The sequence below is a fragment of the Scylla paramamosain genome, chromosome 1 (assembly GCF_035594125.1).
Source record: "Scylla paramamosain isolate STU-SP2022 chromosome 1, ASM3559412v1, whole genome shotgun sequence".
Taxonomy (NCBI): Eukaryota; Metazoa; Arthropoda; class Malacostraca; order Decapoda; family Portunidae; genus Scylla; species Scylla paramamosain.
The window spans coordinates 16,202,501-16,214,708 of NC_087151.1; the positions used below are offsets into that span (position 1 = coordinate 16,202,501).

A 12,208-nucleotide genomic window follows, 5' to 3' on the forward strand; every position below is an offset into this window, starting at 1 on the left:
ACCAAATAGCCCATTCCAGCATGATTATAATTAAAACTTTGCAATCATAGATGATGTCATCAGTGTAATCAATGAAAAATGAAAATCTAAAATATGACTCAATGAAAATTCTAACCGTCAAGAAGAGCAAAAATTTGCAAATAATGTTCTCAAATACTATGATTAACTATCACTTGTGATCAGGTAGCACATCCAGATGTAAGAATATAGTAGGGAAGGTGTGGCCTATCAAGATTTCCTTAGCACATTGATTTCAATGAATATGCCTCTCCCCTTAAAAAAATATCTATGGAGACACTCATACCAAGTCTACTTACTGTACTTTACTTTTGTGTCCATTCCTAGCCACATAACATGTCTTAGATGATATCTGACAAGTAAGGATACACTCTAAGTAGACTATAATATTACACTATTACATTTACCATTAGCAAATTCACGCATTCACAGATTATTCTCACTATGGCACCTGAACATTCAGGTCTGTCTGTGGGACAACACACTTTCAAGTTCTAGAAATGCTTTCTTAGATACAGTTTGTGGAATTGCTAGTTCACTTCCACACACACACACACACACACACACACACACACACACACACACACACACACACACAAACACACGCACATACACACACGGGATTCAGAGAAGAGAAAGAAAATATGAAGAGGATAATCATCGTAGAGAGAGAAATAACGTGTATGAGGGAACTGATCTCTGGTATTCTGTAAAATTAGGACAAGCTTATTATGGAAAATAATGAATTGAGAAAGAAGTATAGTGAATGTGAGAGTGCTCTAAAGATAAACAATGAGATGAAAGAAGCAATAAAGGAGCTAAAGAAAGAGAATGGGATACTTAAGGCTAAGTGTAATGGATATGAAGTAACTCTGCAGGGGCTGCAAGGAAAGGTGGAGGATAGTGCAGGAAAGGTGAAAGGGGAGGTATGTGAAACCAAACTGGAAGGACTGAGGAATGCCTGGAAGAAAGAACACGAGGATGAAAAAGTTAGCTTCACAGAGGTGGTTAAAAAACAAATACAGGAAAAGACCAAGGACAGAGTAATTCAGGTAATTAAAGAAAAGGAGGTTTTAGTGAGAGACAGTGGAAAAGAAGAAATGCATGATCTTTTTTGGACTGCAAGAGAAGAAAAAAACCCAGTTAAGTTCATAAGAGAGAGGGAAGAGAAGGAGTTTATAAGAAAAATTATTACAATGGTCCAAGATGAGCAACAGGGACTGGAACAAAAAGTGGAAGAAGCATATAGAATTGGAAAATATAGTGAAGTTGGTAAAAGACTGTTAAAAGTGAGAATGAGATCCTAAGTTGCAGTAGATGAGATCCTAGCAAGGCTGAATCCAAGCTGGCTGAAAGTTCGGAATACAAGAATATTTGGGTAAAAAGAGATATAAACTTAGAAGAAAGAAAAAAAGAGAGGGATCTGAGAAATGAAGCTAAGGAAAAAAAATGAGAGAAGGACAGAGACCGAAGAGGAAATTTTATTGGAGGGTACTAGATATGAGACTGAGGAAATGGTATATTTGGGAAAGGGAACAAGAAATTAAAGAACCACAGCAGCAGACAGAGAAATTACAAGTGGTGGGAGGAGTAGTACATTAAGAGTAATGTATACAAACATAGACAGGTTACTTTCAGGTGTACTGGAAGTGAGAGATTACCTAAAGGAAAGTAGACCAGATGTGTTGTGCCTAACTGAGATAAAGTTAAAAGAGGAAGTCAACTTAAGCTTTTTAAGGAAGAGGGATATAATTATTGGAGGAGAGATAGAAAGGGAAAAGGAGGAGGAGGAGTACTGATAATGGTTCAAGATGAGATATATATATATATATATATATATATATATATATATATATATATATATATATATATATATATATATATATATATATATATATATATATATATATATATATATATATATATATATATATATATATATATATATATATACGAGGTGTGTCATTAAAGTTCCAGGACTGGTGTCCTAAAAGATGAATTTCAAACCCAAGCCACAAACCACCATATTTCCCCTTCAAAGTAATCCTTCTGGAGTATACAACTGCGCTCCCAACCCTCTACAGTCACTAATCTTTTTCTTACGTGCTTTTAAAATCATGTCCTCTGTTGCAGGTCGTTTAACAATGAGCGCTGAACAGCGAACAAACTTGAAGTTTTTGGTGCAGTTGGGGAAAACGCCGTCAGAAGCACTGGGTATGCTGCAAAAAGTGTACGGGGATGAGACAATGTCACGCTCACGTGTTTTTGAGTGGTGCAAGAGGTTCAAAGAGGGCCGGGAGGACGTGGAAGATGACCCCAGGAGTGGAAGACCCTCAACGAGCAGGAATGAGGCCAATGTTGAGCGTGTCAAGCAGATGGTGCGTGACGATCGTCGGTTGACTGTTCGAAAGATCGCAGATGAGCTTGGCATGAACCACAACAGCGTGTGGAAGATTATCACTGAAGATCTGGGCATGCGGAAAGTCTGTGCGAAGATGGTGCCGAGACTCCTGAACGATGACCAGAAGGGACGACGCATGCAGGTGTGTCAGGACATCCTCGAGCGTCTGGAAACTGAACCAGACTTGCTCAGGAGAGTCATCACCGGCGATGAGTCCTGGGTATTTGAGTACGACCCGGAGACCAAACGCCAGAGCCTTCAATGGAAGAGTCCGGCGTCGCCACGGCCGAAGAAAGCAAGGCAGTCCAGGTCCAGCTTCAAGGTCATGTTGATCGCTTTCTTCGATGTGAGGGGCATCGTCCACTGCGAGTTCTTGCCACAGGGCCAGACAGTCAACCAACATGTGTACAAAGAAGTACTGCGGCGTCTGCTTCGTGCAGTGCGCGAGAAGAGGCGGGAGTTGTGGCAGGGCAACTCGTGGCTGCTTCACCACGACAATGCGCCTGCTCACAATGCCCTGAGCATCAGAGAGTTCTTGGCCAAGAAGAACATCGCCGTGCTGGAGCAACCGCCCTACTCACCTGACCTCGCTCCGTGCGACTTCTTCCTCTTCCCCAAGCTCAAGGAGGTCATGAAGGGGACCCGTTTTGATGATGCGGACGACATCAAAAAGGCCGTGACGACGGAGCTGAGGAGCATCCCGCAAGAATCCTTCCAGCAGTGCATGCAAGCCTGGCAGAGAAGGATGGACAAGTGCATGCGGTGCCAGGGGGATTACTTCGAAGGAGATAACCTATAGTTTGTAGCCTGGATGTGAAATAAAACTTGTGTGGCACCAGTCCTGGAACTTTAATGACACACCTCGTATATATATATATATATATATATATATATATATATATATATATATATATATATATATATATATATATATATATATATATATATATATATATGGAAGAAGTGCAATATGGAGATGGCATGGTGGAAGTCATAGGTATAACAATCAGGACCAGTGGGAGAGAGAGGAGGAGGATCATATTAATGTATGTGCAATGAAAGACTAATGCATGGAGGCTGGAGGAACACAAGGAAATGCAAAAGGAAGTGTTGAAGTGCCTAGACAACATGATAAGGAAGGACAATAAAATACTACTAGTGGGAGACTTTAACTGCAAAAATGTAAGCTGGGAGGAAATGGAAGTTAATGGAAATGCTGGAGCATGGAGTGAAGAAATACTACAGTTAGCTATGGTGAGTACAATGGACCAATTGGTGGAAGAATTTTCAAGACATAGAGCTACAGTTAGCTATGGTGAATACAATGGACCAATGGGTGGAAGAATTTACAAGATATAGAGGGGAGGAGAAACCATCTATGCTAGAACTAGTGTTTACAAAAAACCAGAGCCCAGTCCAACCATTAAATACTTAAGCCCAGTGGAAAAAAGTGACCATGTGATGTAAGAAGTGGTACTATAAAATTAAGAGATTCTAGCATGTAAGGAGGATTATAAAAGTGGGAGATTAAATCACGCATAGACAAATTTTGCAGAGTTGAGAAAATTCTTTGGAAGTATTGATTGGAAGGGACTCATGGAAGGCAAGACAGTGCAAGAGAAATCTGAAACATTATTGAAGAAAATACAATGATTGTGTGCAAAAGTATGTACCTGTATATAAAGTAAGGAGGAGCAAACATATTTGGTATAATGCCAGATGTGCAGAAGCTAAGAAGAGAAAGGATATAGCTTGGAAGAAACTGAAGAAACAGAGAAATGAAAATAATAGAGGGCAGTATAAGGAGACAAGGAATGAACATGTTAGAATAAGAAGAGAGGAGGAAAAATAATTTGAAAATGATGTGGTAAAGAAATGTGAAGAAGAGCCCAAGCTTTTTTACAGATATATCAATGGAAAGATGACAAGCAGAGAAACCATTGACAAGACAGTAAAGGAAGGAAGGATATATCAAACAGCTGAAGAGATGAGTGAAATTAAGAATGAAAGTTTCAGGTCCATGTTCTGTGTGGAAGTGGATTTTACAGAACCAAACGAGGAAGTGTGGCAGGGAGGGGGTTATGGGAAGTCTTGGTGCAAAAACATGAAACTGGCAAATTATTAGATGGATGGAGTGTCAGGTTGGACACTAAAGGAATGTAGAGAACAAGTGGTGGAGCCAATTTGGGATGTGATTAACAGCTCACTGATAGAGGGAAGAGTACCAAGGGAGTGGAAGAGAGCAAATATAGTGCCAATACACAAAGGAGGAAAGACTTCTGGGCCACTAAATTATAGACTGGTGTCGCTAACTAGTGTTGTGGGCAAGATCTATGAAATAGTGATCAAGGAAAAGTGGGTGAGATATTTGGAAGAGAACAAAGTTATAACAAATAGCCAATTTGGTTTCAGAAAAGGAAGGTCATGTGTGACAAATTTACTAAGTTTCTATACAAGAGTAATAGATGAAGTACAAAACAGAGATGGGTGGGTAGATGTAGTGTACTTGGACATCAAAAAAAAAAATTTTGATAAAGTTTTGCATAAAAGACTATTGTGGAAAATAGAATATATAGGAGGACTGAGAGGGACAACAGATGAGAAACTACTTAAAGGATAGAGAAATGAGAACTGTGATCAGGGACACCTGTTCAAATTGGAGTACTGTAACAAGCGGAATACCACAGGGGTTAGTGTTAGCACCCATTATGTTCCAAATATGCATCAATGATATGCAGGATGGTTTGACTAGTTATATTAATCTGTTTGCTGATGATGCAAAATTGTTAAGAGTAATAAAGAGCCATGTTGATTGTATGGAGTTGCAAAGAGATATTGACAAGATTTATGGGTGGAGCAAGAAGTGGAAATTTGGAATTCATTGCTAAGAAATACCATGTGATGGAATTGGGAAAGAGTAAAAGACCTGCATGAGACTATAAAATGGGGGAGGAAGTAATAATGAAGAGCAAGGAGGAAAAGACCTAGGAGTGTTTTTTCAAGATACCCTGACCTCAGAACAGCATATAAATGAGACATTTGGCTCTACATACAGGATGTTAACAAATATTAGGGTGGCATTTCATTACATGGATAAGACTATGACGAAAAAAAATTATAGCCACTATGCAACATCCCAGACTGGAATATGCAGCAGTGTTGTTGTCTCTGAATATGAAGAAAGACATAAGAAAGATGAATAGAATTCAGAAGGCAGCTACAAGGATGGTACCAGAGCTGAAAGACCTAACATATGAAGAGAGGTTGAAGGAAATGGGATTGCCAACTCTGCAAGTTAGAAGAGAAAGAGGAGATCTAATAATGATAGCAAGACCTGGTGTTGCTGGAAGAAGATGAAGCTGGACAGACAAGAGGGCACTCAAATTTATCTCCTTACAATTAAAATCACCAACAATATCACTACTTTCCATCACTATCTTTTCAAGACCTACCAACATCTACCAAGATCTCTTCGTGCTCTTCTTTTCACCAAGCACTGGTCACAGGTGGTCTATACACTCCTACATAATTCATTATCCTTCCATTTCCACTTCTAATAATGACTTGTAGAATCTCAGACTTGTCTTCACTTTTTATTATCTTCTCCACTTTAACACATTTTTTAGTCAGAATGATCACTCCTCCTCCTCTCTTGTCACTTCTATTTTTCATTCAAAAATCACATTTATCCTCCCTTGTCACTTCTATTTTTCATCCATAAATCATATTTATCATCACCAATGTCCGGAGTTCCCCATTCATTTTTCCATTTTGTCTCACATAATACAACAATATCCGATGTGGTTCTGCTTAATAACTCATTTAATTTCAATTTTGTTGACGTTAATCCATTTATATTAGTATAACATACTTTATTTACTGTTTGATGTACCATTTCTTTATTCTCATATCCCTTACTCTCCATAAAAATTCTTCTCCTCTTCTGTTTACTGTTCATATTTTTGTTTAGACTCATTTACCAGCTCCTTTTGCTTCAACCTTTCAATCTCATCCATATCCCTGTTTATCCATACATTCTTATATTCTTCATCTCCAGACAACCTCTAAGACCCATTAATTACTTCTTCTGCTTGTATCTGTGTTGCAAACCTTATTCATATGGGTCTCATTTTTTCTTCTTCATATTTCCCAATTCTATGGAACTTGTCCACTTGCTTTACTACCTGACTTTCTTCACCCATCACTTTATTCAGTATCTTATTCAACAGGTTCTTTTCCTTTTCCTCTCTTTGAATTCTGCTTACTATTTTCTATCCCTTTAAACAAAATAATTACTTGTTTATATTTTCTACAGTGTCTCTCACTAATTTTTTCTCTTCTTTAATAACATTTACCACTTTCTGTCTGGTTTTGTTTCTCATTTTCTTGTTGTTCTATTATTTTCTTTAGTGATTCTTCTTGAAATTTATATTCATTTAACCATTTATTTTACCTCATTCCCACATCCTTTACACTTGCCTTCATTTCCTCATTTCCTTTCTGAACAGTTTCTACTTTTTCCTTTACTTGTTTCTTCAAACTGTTGTTTTCCACCTTTAACTTTTCATTTTTATCTTCCATCTCCATCAATTTTGTTGTAATAGTCACCAACTCCTCACCTGTCTCCTTCTGGTGTGCCTCCACTCCAATGTCTTTATTCTCTCCAATAACTTGTCCATCACTTCTTCCATATACAAAATTTTTCTACACTGCAGTCTATAATTTAGTTCTCTTTCTTCACCAGTAAAACCTTCAAAGGACTACCATTCTTTTGGGGTGCTGCCCTCCACCTTTTTTGTCCAAGGTAAGCAAACCAACCAAACTTTCCTAGAGATGGGATAACTATAGTTATGTACTGTTTCTCCCCTCCCTATTTATCACCTAGGTATTCCTGTGTCTTCATAACATATCTTGTTCCACTGTGAGTGATTTGTTTTTCTTTCCTTCTTTTTGCAGAGCACTAGGAAACATGTCTTGTCAGCTCAGCTGCCATGTGTGTGTGTGTGTGTGTGTGTGTTCTCACCTAACAGTATCTTTACAGGATTGAGTCAAGCTTAAAATGTCATATCTTTTAAAGTGAATATGTCATCTATCTTTAAAGCTAGGAATGCTCCTTGCATAAACAACTTCATCAGTCACTGCATTCCACTAGTTGATTGGTCTGTCAAGAAAACTATATTTCCTCACATCTTTCTTCAATCTTTTTTTGTACAATTTCTTACTGTGTCCTCTTAGTGTTGACTGCTGTAGCACCACAATATCTGTAACATTAGTCTTTCCTTTTCCTTCTGTACATTTGTACATCATGATCATGTCACCTCATTTTTGTCTCTCCTCTAGTGTTGGGAACTTCAGTCTGTCAAGCATTTCTTCACAGCTAAGACCTTGAGGTCTGATAACCATTTTGTACCTGCTCTTTGCACTGTCCTTATATCTGCCTACAAGTGGTGCATGCTCCTTACTTTATTATTTATATGATTTTCTGGTGATAGCCTATTATCATTACTGCTAGGTATTTTTCCTTTTCAGATGTTTGAATGGTGTTACCTAATTTATAATTTCAGCCAGGTCTCTTTGAAATTCTGCCAAATTTTATCACATGACATTTATCTAAATTAAAATCCAATTGTAGTTTCTTACTCTATTCACAGAGTCCTGTGAGATCTTTCTGTATCTCTTTGCAAAATCTTTCATCATTTACTTTCCTTTGCAACTTTGCATTGTAAGCAAACATGTGCATGTAAGTCTCTGTTCCAATACTGCCATTCATATCATTGACATACATCAAGAACATGATTGGGGCTAACACTGATCCTTGTGGGGATTCTGCATATTACTTTCCTCCAGGTTGAGTATTTCCTCTTTGTATTGTCCTAATTTCTCTTCTATTCTGAATATCTTTCATCCATTACAGTATTCTACCTGAGTATCTACAATGTGTTCTAATTTCCTTATCAGTCTATAACATGGTGCAGTGGAACCTCAGTTACCGAACGACTCCCTTTTTTTAACAAATTGTTTTTTTAACAAAATTTTGAACACATTATTGCTTCGGTTGCAGTACCATAATTCAGTTCTTGAACAAAGTTATTTGATTTTAAATATTAAAAGACATAGCAAAAGGTGCTGTTTATTACTAATTTACATTTTCTATAAATGTTTACTTCGTTTTTATATATTTGGAGGAAAGATATAGAGTACAAGACAGCAATTCAATCTTTGAAATAAACTAAATGTGGTCCTGCTGAAAAGCCTTGATGTAAACAAACAGTTTTTAGCTCTCAGGAATTATCCAGAGTTACATGCGGCTCTCTTGATGACCCCCAATGCCATCACTACTGCACAACTGCATTTTTCCAGTAGCTTTTCCCAGCAGCTGGATGTCTAAGTGTTATGATTACCTTCACTTTGACAGTAAGTGGGATGCTCCTCTTTGTGTCTCTCTTTAAGGCTTCCCTCACTAGATCAGTGATAAAGAGAATACTTGCGTGATCTAAGCAGTATCTTCTGATGAGTTTTGTGTCACTAAGTTCATTCAATACATCCTTTCTAGAAAAATAATTTCTGAGCTGGAGATGTTGTGAAGCAGCCATCTTGGCTGTGGGAATGTCTGTCATAAGCTGCTAAGACAGGGTAGACTGATGTCTGGGAATTAATTAATCCATTTTACACTGATTCCTATGGGGAAAAAATTTTCAGTTTTCAAACATTTTGGATTTCGAATGGCATTCAAGAGCGAATTTAGTTCTAGAACAGAGGTTCCACTGTACTGTCAAAGGCTCTTTTGAAGTCCATATATAATTACTGTATAATTATACTCTCTTGTATAGCTTCTGTTACTCTATTGTAATAGTTTGGCAGTTTTGTTACACATGATCTTTCTTTTCTAAATCCAAACTCTCATTGTCATCATTTCATGCTTTTCCAAGTAGTCTACCCACTTATCAGTTTTCTATTATTTTTCCTTACAACAATGGTGAGTGAGTCAAGCCTGTACTTTAAAGGCTTATTTTCCTTTTTATACAAAGGGACTATATTTGCCTTTTTCCAGACTAGTGGTACTTTGCCTTGATTCAGGGACTCAATATTTACTTAATTCCTTTGCACATTCTTTTAAGACCCAATCAGAAATTTCATCTGCTCCATCAGCCTTCCTTTTATCTAGGCCTTTCCAATTAATGTGTATTTACCCAGTTGTGTTTTACAGAAAAAAGTGTTACGCTCATGCTGTCCTGTCTCCATATCTATAAATGTCTAGCTTAGCTTTAAATTCATAAATATTCCTAGACTGAATTGCTGTTTCATCTCATTTGTTCCTTATTTCTATGCTTCTATTCGAGAAACTATATTTCTTGACATCTCTTCTGCAAACTGTCTTCTTTAATTTCATACCATGTCCTTTACTGTGTGTGTGTGTTTACCTAGTTGTGGTTTACAGGAAGAGGAGTTTAAACTTGTGCTGTCTTGTCTCAATATCTACTCTTATCCAGCTTTTTCTTACAATCATGTACAGTTATTGCATTTACTACTTCCTTTTTGTGGCTCATTCCAGATTCCTGCAGTCCATCCATTTACTTGATCTGGTCCCACAACTTTTCTAACATCCAGCTCTTCCAGCAGTTTCTTGATTTCTTGTCTCTTTACTTGTATCTCCTGTATTCTCTCATTCTGTGATACCACTTTTGGTGCCACAAAATCAGTTTCCTTTGAAAACACAAATTGAAAACTTTCATTCATTAGTTTACTCATCTCAGGAGTTTCATAAATTCTTCCTTCTCTTTTTAACTTGTTTATAGCATTCCTATGTTTCATTTTTCCATTTATGTATCTGTAGAATTTGGGATCTTCCTTGCATTTTCTTACTATATCACTTTCAAAATTTCTTTCTTCTTCTCTTCTTATTATACCATATTCATTCCTTGCCTTTCTGTATTCTTCCTTAAATATTTCTTTTCAGATTTCTCATCATTTTCCCCCATGTCCTGTCCTTTTCCTTTTTTTGCATCTACACACCTGGCATTATACCATTCAGTCTTCCCAATTTTCACTTTATACTTGCTAAAAAATATCTCATAATTTTCTTGCACTACTTTACCTTCAAATAGCTCTTTCCAGTTAATTTTTCCATATTTATTAAACTCTGCAAAGTTTGCTTTAGCATGATTCTTTCTCCCATTTCTAAATTGTTAATTCCTGTGCAACACTGTTTCCTCTTGTAGTACTATTTCTATTGTCACATGATCACTTCTTCCCATTAGACTCTGACAATGTATACTGGTCTACTTTCTTTGGTTTTTGTAAACACTAAGTCCAACTGTGGTGGCTCTTCTTCTCCTCTGCATCTTGTAGGTTCTTTCACCCATTGTCTCATTGTATTCACCATCAAGGTTTGCATAAGTTCTTTGCTCCATGACATGACATTTTCTTTCACTTCCATCTCCTCCCAGTTAATTCCTTTAGTGCTGAAGTCGCCTACTAAGAGCACTTTGTTACTTTTCCTTATCATTTCCTCTACGCTATTTCTTGCTTCTAGTTGCATAGTTTTATATCTAATGGTTTCCCATGCATTAGTTTTTGGTGGTATGTACATCACAATAGCTTTCCTTTTTTCACTTCCTTTGATCTTAATCACAACACTCAAAGTTTCTGCCATTCCATCACCATATTCCACTTCCTCAACAACAATGTCCTCTTTTACTGATATCATCACTCCACCTCCTCCCTTTCATTTTCTGTCTCTTCTTCATGTGGTATAACCTTCCTTTGCAAATCTCATCTTTATTTCCTTTTAGTTTGGTTTCCATTAAACATACCATGTCTAGATTATTGTTCTTTAAGTGGTCTTTAGGTTCAATAGGCTTGACACCAAACCATCTATATTTGTATATGTAATTTTTAGGCTTCTGCTAGGTGATCTTCCATGGCATCTTTGTGCCACCATTTCCTCACTTTCATGTCCACAACTTTCCAAATGAATCTCCTTGCTTGTTCCTGTGTTCTCTCCTCATTTTTTGACTGGGCCTCTACTCCTAACACTTTCAGTTTACTTCTCTTCTTTGTTCATGTCTCTTTTTATCCATATTCCCTTTATTCCTTCTACTTTTGCCAATTTTCCAGTTCTTTGTAACACATGTTCTGCTGCTGTTTGTGACATGAATCTTATTTTCATTGGTATTGTTCCATTTTCATCATACTTTCCAATCCTGTAAACCTCTTCAATTTGTTCAACTATTTCATCTCCTTCCTCCGCCATTTCTGCTATAATTTTGCTTTAGTTCTTTTCCCTCTTCTTTCTCTCTGGCTATTTTCATGGGTAAATTCTTCTCCTTGATCCCAAATACCACCACACACATCATCTTTCTCTGTATCATGTCTCTCACAAGATTACTTTTTGCCTTTATTATTTTAATCACTTGCTTTTTCATGTCGTGTTACTGCCAAGTGGGTGAAAGAAGTTGTTGTTGTGCAAGCGAGTTTGTCAATGAGGAAGGAAAGGACCTGGAGGTCAGGGCGAGGACCAAGATGAGGCCTAAGTCAGTGAATTTCTTGTACGGTCAGTGTTGAGGTAGTGTTGATGTAAGGAGATGAAGGATGCATGTTATGACATGAGGCTAAGATGAGGCCAGCCTTATCGCTGTCGCTAATGGATAATGATGGACAAGGTAGGAACCCAGGTAGTAACTGAGGACGATAGGGACACTTTGCTGAGGACACTCGTGCAGGGAGGATGTGTGTCGGTGCAGAGACAGAAGTAGATAGACCTATCTGGAGCACCTGTCAGAAAGGGCA

The 12,208-nt window shown here is 37.5% G+C and overlaps 1 protein-coding gene across 10 annotated transcripts in view; it reads right to left on the reverse strand.

Moving 5' to 3' along the window:
* LOC135101479 (synaptophysin-like) overlaps positions 1-12,208 on the reverse strand; it is a 137,765-nt gene that overhangs the window by 20,845 nt on the left and 104,712 nt on the right. The gene's annotated exons all lie outside the window — the stretch shown is intronic.